Genomic DNA, 10,708 nt, shown 5'->3' with positions numbered 1-10,708 from the left:
CCTAACTTCCTGCTCTTGGAGAGATTTTTGTAACTTCGCTTCCTTTCAGTCACTTTTCACTACCAGAGGACTCTTATGCAAACACAGATCCTGTGTTAGCACTCCTTCATTAAAAACCTCCAATGGCTTTCCTTTATCTAGCTAATCTCTATAAATGTCACTTGAGGCCTTCAGGGCTCCCTCCTCTGTGGCTTATTGAAACAAACTTGGGCTATTACGTAGGCTCATGTTTAAATATGATGATTGCACACGTATTTGACTTTGGTCCTTATTTAAATTACCTGGGCCTCTGTTTTTCATTTATGAAATGAGGATTATGATATTTGCCTTGTGGGTTGATATAAGGCTTAGAGATGACGGAAATAAAGTTGTCAATGCATGCTCAAAAAACTATAGCTATTATCCTACTAAACTGCTTTTCTCTTTACTGTGCATTCTCACCCTGGTATCTCTTCTCATATCTAAACTATGGAACATCCTACTTTTACCTTCCCACTCCTGCCTTTTAAGCACCCCTAATTTAATGAATTGAACATGATTATCCTTGAAGATTTCTACCCAGACTGGTGTCAAATGTAAACATTGCATAATCAGAAAATCATATTCTTACTTTTAATGCAACCAACAGTAAGATTCAAAATTTTTTTTCATTTACCTTGACTTTAATGTATATGTTTCCTCATATCAGAATTCCATAATAGATATGAAAATTGAGAAGCATGAAATATGGAATTTAGGAAAAGCAAACTTAGACAGGATTCCTACTGCGGTAATTGTCAAGAGGACAATGGAGGATTAATTTTTTATGTCTCTTTGGCTTGACTTTTCAGCCTTCTGGGTGTTCCTTCAACTTAGCAAGTGTTAGTATTTACCGATTCCATGGCACATTTGATCTCTCTCTGGATCATGTGCAGAATACACCTTAAGTGAATACATTGTTGGCAGGAATGATGGATTTTACAGAATACCTGAGCTGTAACAAATATGTCTTGAGAAGAAAAGAGTCTTAATTTTAAAAGTTTCAAATGGTTTGTTTTGATAACTAGAGAAGGCATGAATTTAATTTGGAATTGAATGTCCTAAACTCTCTCATACATTCTTTTCAATTCTTGAGGAGCTGAATGGTGTTTATTGAAGTAGGTGGAGGAATGTTCAGGTTTAAGCAGGTTTCTTTCCAAGAGGCCCTTAAGAGACCAAAGTATTGACAGCTAGGTGGACAATATTTGCATGTATTTGTGGAAATGGGGCAATAATTTGAGTCTTTCAGAATCATAGTAAGAAATTAGAATCAAATACAATTTAAAAAATTAAGAAACCCAGAGAGCAGATAATTAGTTTCATTTGACAACTGGATGGGCTTTTTCCCTTACTCACCTGTGATCATCCACAGGCAATGCTTGAGCCAAGATGTTTCAATAATTCTTAACTTCCTTTAGCTCCAATGCTGGGTCGAGACCTGCCACATGGCAGATTATATAGCATTGAAGATCAAAATGAAGACATGAGAGTTAGTTCTGTTTTTATTCAAAGCTGACATTTTGTTTGTGGAAGAATATAGATCTTCTCAGATTCATATGATACACTGGCCTCCTATCATCTAGGCTTCCTATGTGTTTTCAACCAGAGAACAAGAATAATATGGCAATCTCGTATTCAGTGGAATTCCAAACAATGAAAAATTTCTTCTCATCATGAACACTCCTCCCCAACTCACACACAGATCAGTTCTGTGATGCTGCAAAATGTTAGTCTTAAGTGTTCAGATAATTCAATGATGTTTTGTTCCGCTAATACAGGGCCTATGTGTTGACTGTTGTCTAATTATTATGAGAATTGACAAGTTGCCCTTGAATAGCAAATATGAGTTAGCTGTACTGGATGATGTTAGCAATGCATCTGGAGTTTTCAAAGAAGATTTTATAAAAAGTTTATTTTAAACTTTTTTTAAAAAAATGTACCCTTGTTATTGGTATTCCTTCTCTTAGTCTGGTGGTCTGAATGCCCACAAAGGAGAGCTACCTGTGCAGTATATTCTTCTCAGCTTGTGAGTCAAATGGGTAAATCACTGGGTCAAATCCAATTGGTTCTAGAAAGAAACTAAAGCTCTTTAGCCTATGCTGGGTGCCAGAGAGATTATGCTTTTGATGTTCTTGGGGTTAATTTGGGAGCTGCAGTTCAGTGGTCTAAATCTTCTTTTCAAATGTATTCACCTCTTGCACTTTACCTCCAAATCCTTCCCTCAAATTTAACATGCTCTGTTGTCTGGTTGCACTAGCCAGAACTAATAGTTATATGAATTCACGTAATGGACAAATCATTCTCCCTTTGCCATTTCTTATTGCTTGCATCTGAAGTTAAGATTCTAGAATTCATTCCCTTGTCCTACCTCCACTTCTCTTCAAACAAATTCAGACACATAGGGATCTCATACCTCCACTCCAGCTTTGCTGTAACCCAGAACACATCTAGTTTCTTCTGCTATTTCATTTCTTGCCTTTGCCCTCACTCCCTACTTATCCAATTTTAGAAAAAATTATAAATCTTCGGTCACAAAATAGGAAGAAAAACTGTAGCTAACTGAAACGTAGGTCCTGCTTTTGAATATGTATTCATTTAGCTTTTTTTAGTGACACTTCATCCATGCACAGAACCAACTTTCCTCAAAAGATAATTTGACAAAAATCTTTGAGTAAACTAGGTAATATTCAACAATCTAGCATAATGAAACAATCTAATTGAGTTAGCTATTATTTCTTTATGAGAGAAATGGAGCAGAAAAGAAAACAGAATGAACTTAAAACATTATTTTCTCTTAAATTTACCTTTGTAGGCATCGGTCTTCATACATAATAGCCATCTATTTGGAGGAAGGCTGGGAGTCACTGAAGCTAACGTTGCTTTATATAAACTGTGATACAAGATCAATAATGTGGCTGGTGCACCAAGCAAAAAGAGCTCAAGATTATGTTGCTGTTTTCTTTTACTGTTCAGTCAACAGAAAAAAGAACAGAAAGAAAAGAAATAAAATAGAGAGACATTTCCATCTCCCAGTTTCAACTTCCATTCTCTAACCACCGCCCAGGGGAAACAGTGTGCAAGACAGTGTAATTACCATCTTAAAACATAGTTCTAGAACTTAAAAAAAGAAGCATCTAGGATATCGGGCTTTCATACACACAAATAACAAAGGCTTCTTTGATGAAGTTTCAGTTGGCCTGTTAATGATATTTGACTAGTATAGCTTTGTACATACTTTTCAATTATTTTAACCTATCTGTGTTCTTATTTTTAAAGCAGGTTTCTAATAACAATCATATAATTGGGTTTTACATTTTAAAAAATGCAGTCTGACTATTTCTGCCTTTTAATTGGGGTGTTTAAACCATTTACATTTAATATGATTATTGATATGGTTGACTTAAAATTGTAATCTCCCAGTGGGTTCTTCTTGCCTGCTGCCTAGACAGATTTATCAAGACAGATGAATTGTAATAGAGAAAGAGTTTAATTCATGTAGAACTGGCTGTACAGGAGACTGGAGTTTTACTATTACTCAAATCAGACTCCTGGAAAACACAGGGATCAAGGTTTTTAAGGATAATTTGGTAGGTAAGGGGTCAGAAAGTGGGGAATGCTGATTAGTCGGGTCAGAGATGAAATCATAGGGAGTCAAAGCTGCCTTCTTACACTGAGTCAGTTCCTGGGTAAGGGCCAAACGACCAGATGAGCCAGTCTATTGATCTGGGTGGTGCCAGCTAATTCATCGAGTACAGGGTGTGGAAAATATCTCAGGCACCAATTTTAGGCTTTACAATAGTGATATTGAGAGACAGGACTAGCTGGATTTCCTAGGCCAACTAAGAATCCCTAAGCCTAGCTGGGAGGGTAACCGCATCTGCCTTTAAACACCGGACTTGCAACTTAGCCCACATCCCACCAATCAGGTAGTAAAGAGAGCTCACTAAAATGGTAATTAGGCAAAAAAAGGAGGTAAAGAAATAGCCAATCATCTATCGACTGAGAGCACAGGGGGAGGGACAATGATCAGGATATAAACCCAGGCATTCAAGCCAGCAGTGGCTACCCATTTTGGGTCCCCTCCCTTTGTATGGGAGCTCTGTTTTCACTCTATTAAATCTTGCAACTGCACACTCTTCTGGTCCATGTTTGGTATGGCTCCAGCTGAGCTTTCACTCACCACGCACCACTGCTGTTTGCTGCCGTTGCAGACCCACTGCTGACTTCCACCCCGCCAGATCTGGCAGGGTGTCCACTGTGCTGCTAATCCAGTGAGGCACCCATTGCTGCTCCCGATCAGGCTAAAGGCTCACCATTGTTCCTGCACAGCTAAGTGCCCGGGTTCATCCTAATCGAGCTGAACATTAGTTGCTGGGTTCCACGGATCTCTTCTGTGACCCACAGCTTCTAATAGAGCTATAACACTCACTGCATGGCCCAAGATTCCATTCCTTGGAATCCATGAGGCCAAGAACTCCCAGTCAGAGAACAAGAGGCTTGCCGCCATCTTGGAAGCAGCCCACCACCATCTTGGGAGCTCTGGGAACAAGGACCCCCCCCAGTAACATTTTGGTGACCATGAAGGGACCTCCAAAGTGGTGAGTAATATTGGACCACTTTTGCTTGCTATTCTGTCCTATCCTTCCTTAGAATTGGAGGAAAATACTGGGCACCTGTCGGCCAGTTAAAAATGATTAATGTGGCCACCAGACTTAAGACTGTGTGAGACTTAAGGTGTGAGACTGTCTGGGGAAGGACTTTCTAACAACCCCCAACCCTTCTGCATTGGGAGTGTTGGTCTTCCTGGAACCAGCTTCCACTTTCATTTTTCCTGGGGAAGCCAAGGGCAGACTAGAGGCAGAAAGCTGTTGTCCCGAACTCCTGGCATTAGCCAGTTGAGATCATGGCACAGCCAGAAGTCTCTATTCAACAGTCGCCCATGCATGGGCCCCTACCTTTCCTTCTGACCCATACCTCCTGGGTCCTGACCATGACTTTCTTGAAAGTGTAGCCCTCAAATTCTCCTTACCTCTGAATCTACTTCCTCTGATTCCTGCCTTGTAGGTACTAATGGTTCAGACTTTCATTTCCTCTAGCAAGTTGTATCTCCAAAGGGATCTAAGGAAGCTCTACGTTGTATCCTTGGGCCCCTAGGCTATGAGCCCAAAGAGTCTTGTCCCTGGTGTCCCTCCCAATTTAGGTATACAGCTCTCGACATGGGGAGTTATGTGGGACCTGTTCCCCACCACCCTTGCCAGGGCCCCAAGTTTGTAAAGGGCTAGGATAAAAGAGAGAGACAGAGAGAGAGACAGGGGGGAGAGAGAGAGAGGGACAAGGAGGGAGTCAGAGTGAGAAAGAAAGAGAAAGATAGAAGTAGTAAAGAAAAAAATCCAGTATGCCCTATTCCTTTAAAAGCCAGGGTAAATTTAAAGCCTATAATTGATAATTGAAGGTCTTCTCCATGACCCTATAACACTCCAATACTACTTTTTGTCAGTGTAAACAAGGGCATAGCCTGAAAACACTGAGACCACTGACAACCCGTAGCCTTCCTATAAAAAATCCTTAACCCAGTAACCCACAGATGGTCCAAATGCATTCAATCTGTAGCAGCAACTGCTTTGCTAACAGAAGAAAGTAGAAAAATAACTTTTAGAGGAAACTTCATTGTGATGACACCTCACCAGTTCAGAATTGTCCCAAGTCAAAAAAGCAAAAAGGTAGCTTACTAACTTAAATCTTAAAGTATGTGGCTATTCTGTTAGAAAAAAGTGATTTAACATTAACCACTGAAAATTCCCTTAACCCAGCAGATTTCCAACAGGGGATTTAAATCTTAATTACCATACAAAGGGCCAACCAGACCTAGGAGGAACTCCCTTGAGGACAGGAGATAGATGGTTCCTCCCAGGTGACTGAGAAAAAAACCACAATGGATATTCAGTAATTGATAGGGAGACTCTTGTGGAAGCAGAGTTATGAGAATTGCCTAATAATTGGTCTGCTCAGAAGTTTGAGCTGTTTGCACTCAGCCAAGCCTTAAAGTACTTACAGAATCAAAAAACTCTATCTCAATCCTGACTCAAAAGTTTACCTATACCCTCTCTGAAATGAATTTGCATAAGAAATGTTGTTTATGGGAATGCATCTTGATGAGGCAACTGGGTTGTTATGAAATACTCAGGAACCCAGCCCTGCTCTAGGACTTAACCCATAGCATAAAGTCAATGTTGGGCTTGCTGGTAAAGGACCACTAAAATCCAGCAGCCCAGACCCTTTTCTTTGTGGTCAATAAAGGCGGGAAAAGGGGTGCGGGACTGCTACATTGGTGAGCGTAACTAATCCGATAAGCAGATGTCCATGGGTGGTTACGCACCCTGGAAAGGAATAAGCATTAGGACCAGCATTAGGACCATAGAGGTCACTCTATGACTAATGGTTATTGGAAAATGACTAGGGGTGCTGGCATCCCTATGTTCTTTTTTCAGATGGGAAATGTTCCCCCCAAGGCAAAAATGCCCCTAAGATGTATTCTGGAGAAATGGGACCAATTTTACCCTCAGACGCTAAGAAAGAAATGACTTATATTCTTTGGCAGTACCTGCCTGGCCACAATATCCTCTTCAAGGGGGAGAAACCTGGCCTTCCGACGGAAGTATAAATTATAACACTATCTTACAGCTAGACCTCTTTTGTAGAAAAGAAGGCAAATGGAGTGAAGTGCCATATGTGCAAACTTTCTTTTCATTAAGAGACAACTCACAATTATGTAAAAAGTGTGATCTGTGCCCTACAGGAAGCCCTCAGAGTCTACCTCCTTACCTCAGCATCCCCCCAACTCCTTCCCCAACTAATAAGTACCCCCCCTTCAACCCAAATGGTCCCAAAAGAGATAGACAAAGGGGTAGACAATGAATCAAAGAGTGCCAATATTCCCCAATTATGCCCCTTCCAAGCAGTGGGGGGAGAATTTGGCCCAGCCAGAGTACATGTACCTTTTTCTCTCTCAGACTTGAAGCAAATTAAAATAGACCTAGGTAAATTCTCAGATAACCCTGATGGCTATATTGATGTTTTACAAGGGTTAGGACAATCCTCTGATCTGACATGGGGAGATATAATGTTACTGCTAAATCAGGCACTAACCCCAAATGAGAGAAGTGCCACCATAACTGCAGCCCCAGAGTTTGGCGATCTCTGGTATCCCAGTCAGGTCAATGATAGGATGACAACAGAGGAAAGAGAACGATTCCCCACAGGTCAGCAGGGAGTTCCCAGTGTAGACCCTTATTGGGACACAGAATCAGAACATGGAGATTGGTGCTGCAGACATTTGCTAACTTGCATGCTAGATGGACTAAGGAAAACTAAGAAGAAGCCTATGAATTATTCAATGATGTCCACTATAACACAGTGAAAGGAACAAACTCCTACCGCCTTTCTGGAGAGACTAAGGGAGGTATTGAGAAAGCATACCTCTCTGTTACCTGACTCTATTGAAGGCCAACTAATCTTAAAGGGTAAGTTTATAACTCAGTCAGCTGCAAACACTAGAAAAAAAACTTCAAAAGTCCACCTTAGGCCCGGATCAAAACTTAGGAACCCTATTGAACTTGGCAACCTTGGATTTTTATCATAGAGATCAGGAGGAGTAGGCAGAGTGGGACAAATGGGATTAAAAAAAAGGCCACTGCTTTAGTCATGGCCCTCAGGCAAGTGGCCTTTGGAGGCTCTGGAAAAGGGAAGAGCTGGGCAAATCAAATGCCTAATAGGGCTTGCTTCCAGTGCAGTCTACAAGGACACTTTAAAAAAGATTGTCCAAATAGAAATAAGCCACCCACTCGTCCATGCCCCTTAAGTCAAAGCAATCTCTAGAAGGCCAACTGCCCCAGAGGACAAAGGTCCTCTGAATCAGAAACAACAAACCAGATGATCCAGCAGCAGGACTAAGGGTGCCCAGGGCAAGTGCCAGCCCATGCCATCACCCTCACAGAGCCCCGGGTATGCTTGACCATTGAGGGCCAGGAAGTTAACTGTCTCCTGGACACTGGTGCAGCCTTCTCAGTCTTACTCTCCTTTCCTGGACAACTGTCCCCCCAGATCTGTCACTATCCAAGGGGTCCCAGGACAGCCAGTCACTAGATACTTCTCCCAGCCACTAAGTTGTGACTGGGGAACTTTACTCTTTTCACATTCTTTTCTAATTATGACTGAAAGCCCCACTCCCTTGTTAGGGAGAGACACTCTAGCAAAAGCAGGGGCCATTATATACCTGAACATAGGAGAAGGAACACCCGTTTGTTGTCCCCTGCTTGAGGAAGGAATTAATCCTGAAGTCTGGGCAACAGAAGGACAATATGGATGAGCAAAGAATGCCCATCCTGTTCAAGTTAAACTAAAGGATTCCACCTCCTTTCCCTACCAAAGGCAGTACCCCCTTAGACCAGAGGCCCAACAAGGACTCCAAAAGATTGTTAAGGATCTAAAAGCCCAAGGCTTAGTAAAACCATGCAATAGCCCCTGCAATACTTCAATTTTAGAAGTACAGAAACCCAACGGAGAGTGGAGGTTAGTACACTATCTCAGGATTATCAATGAGGCTGTTTTCCCTCTATACCCAGCTGTACCTAACCCTTATACTCTGCTTTCCCAAATACCAGAGGAAGCAGAGTGGTTTACACTACTGGACCTTAAGGATGCCTTTTTCTGCATCCCTGTACATCCGGACTCTCAATTCTTGTTTGCCTTTGAAGATCCTTTGAACCCAACATCTCAACTTACCTGGACTGTTTTACCCCAAGGGTTCAAGGATAGTCCCCATCTATTTGGCCAGGCATTAGTCCAAGACTTGAGCCAGTTCTCCTACCTGGACACTCTTGTCCTTTGGTATATGGATGATTTACTTTTAGCCCCCTGTTTAGAAACCTTGTGCCATCAAGCCACCCAAGCGCTCTTAAATTTCCTTGCCACCTGTGGCTACAAGATTTCCAAACCAAAGGCTCAGCTCTGCTCACAGCAGGTTAAATACTTAGGGCTAAAGTTATCCAAAGGCACCAGGGCCCTCAGTGAGGAATGTATCTAGCCTATACTGGCTTATCCTCATCCCAAAACCCTAAAGCAACTAAGAGAGTTCCTTGGCATAATAGGCTTCTGCTGAATATGGATTCCCAGGTACGGCGAAATAGCCAGGCCATTATATACATTAATTAAGGAAACTCAGAAAGCCACTACCCATTTAGTAAGATGGACAGCTGAAGCAGAAGTGGCTTTCTGGGCCCTAAAGGAGGCCCTAACCCAAGCCCCAGTGTTAAGCTTGCCAATGGGGCAAGACTTTTCTTTATATGTCGCAGAAAAAACAGGAATAGCTCTAGGAGTCCTTGCACAGGTTCAAGGGATGAGCTTGCAACCCATGGCATACCTGAGTAAGGAAGTTAATGTGGTGGCAAAGAGTTGGCTTCATTGTTTATGGGTAGTGGCAGCAGTAGCAGTCTTAGTATCTGAAACAGTTAAAATAATACAGGGAGGAGATTTTACTGTGTGGACATCTCATGATGTGAACGGCATACTCACTGCTAAAGGAGACTTGTGGCTGTCAGACAACTGTTTGCTTAAATATCAGGCTCTATTATTTGAAGGGCCAGTGCTGTGACTGCACACTTGTGCGACTCTTAACCCAGTCACATTTCTTCCAAACAATGAAGAAAAGATAGAACATAACTGTCAACAAGTAATTGCTCAAAGCTACACTGCTTGAGGGGACCTTCTAGAGGTTCTCTTGACTGATCCTGACCTCAACTTGTATACTAATGGAAGTTCTTTTGTAGAAAAAGGACTTTGAAAAGTGGTGTACACAGTGGCCAGTGATAATGGAATACTTGAAAGTAATCCCCTCACTCCAGGAACTAGCGTTCAGCTGGCAGAACTAATAGCCCTCACTCAGGCACTAGAATTAGGAGAAGGAAAAAGGGTAAATATATATACAGAATCTAAGTATGCTTACCTAGTCCTCCATGCCCATGCAGCAATACAGAGAGAAAGGGAATTCCTAACTTCTGAGGGAACACCTATCAAACATCAGGAAGCCATTAGGAGATTATTATTGGCTGTACAGAAACCTAAAGAGGTGGCAGTCTTACACAGCTGGGGTCATCGGAGAGGAAAGGGAAATAGAAGGGAACCGCCAAGTGGATATTGAAGCCAAGAGAGCCACAAGGTAGGACACTTCATTAGAAATCCTTATAGAAGGACCCCTAGTATGGGGTAATCCCCTCTGGGAAACCAAGCCCCAGTACTCCGCAGGAGAAATAGAATGGGGAACCTCACAAGGACATAGTTTCCTCCCCTCAGGATGGCTAGCCACTGAAGAAGGACAAATACTTTTGCCTGCAGCTAACCAATAGAAATTACTTAAAACCCTTCACCAAACCTTTCACTTAGGCATTGATAGCACCCATCAGATGGCCAAATCATTATTTACTGGAACAGGCCTTTTCAAAACTATCAAGCAGATAGTCAGGGCCTGTGAAGTGTGCCAAAGAAACAATCACCTGCCTTATCACCAAGCTCCTTCAGGAGAACAAAGAACAGGTCATTACCCAGGAGAAGACAGGCAACTGGATTTTACCCACATGCCCAAATCTCAGGATTTCAGTGTCTACTAGTTTGGCTAGATACTTTTACTGGTTGGGGA

The 10,708-nt window shown here is 42.1% G+C and overlaps 1 pseudogene; it reads left to right on the top strand.

The window, feature by feature from the left end:
• The first annotated feature begins 6,506 nt into the window (after positions 1-6,506).
• LOC129034605 (uncharacterized) lies at positions 6,507-7,657 on the top strand (annotated as a pseudogene).
• Positions 7,658-10,708: the final 3,051 nt, after the last annotated feature.

Source organism: Pongo pygmaeus, chromosome 3 (genome assembly GCF_028885625.2).
Source record: "Pongo pygmaeus isolate AG05252 chromosome 3, NHGRI_mPonPyg2-v2.0_pri, whole genome shotgun sequence".
Classification (NCBI taxonomy): Eukaryota; Metazoa; Chordata; class Mammalia; order Primates; family Hominidae; genus Pongo; species Pongo pygmaeus.
This window is presented reverse-complemented; position numbering and strand designations above follow the sequence as displayed.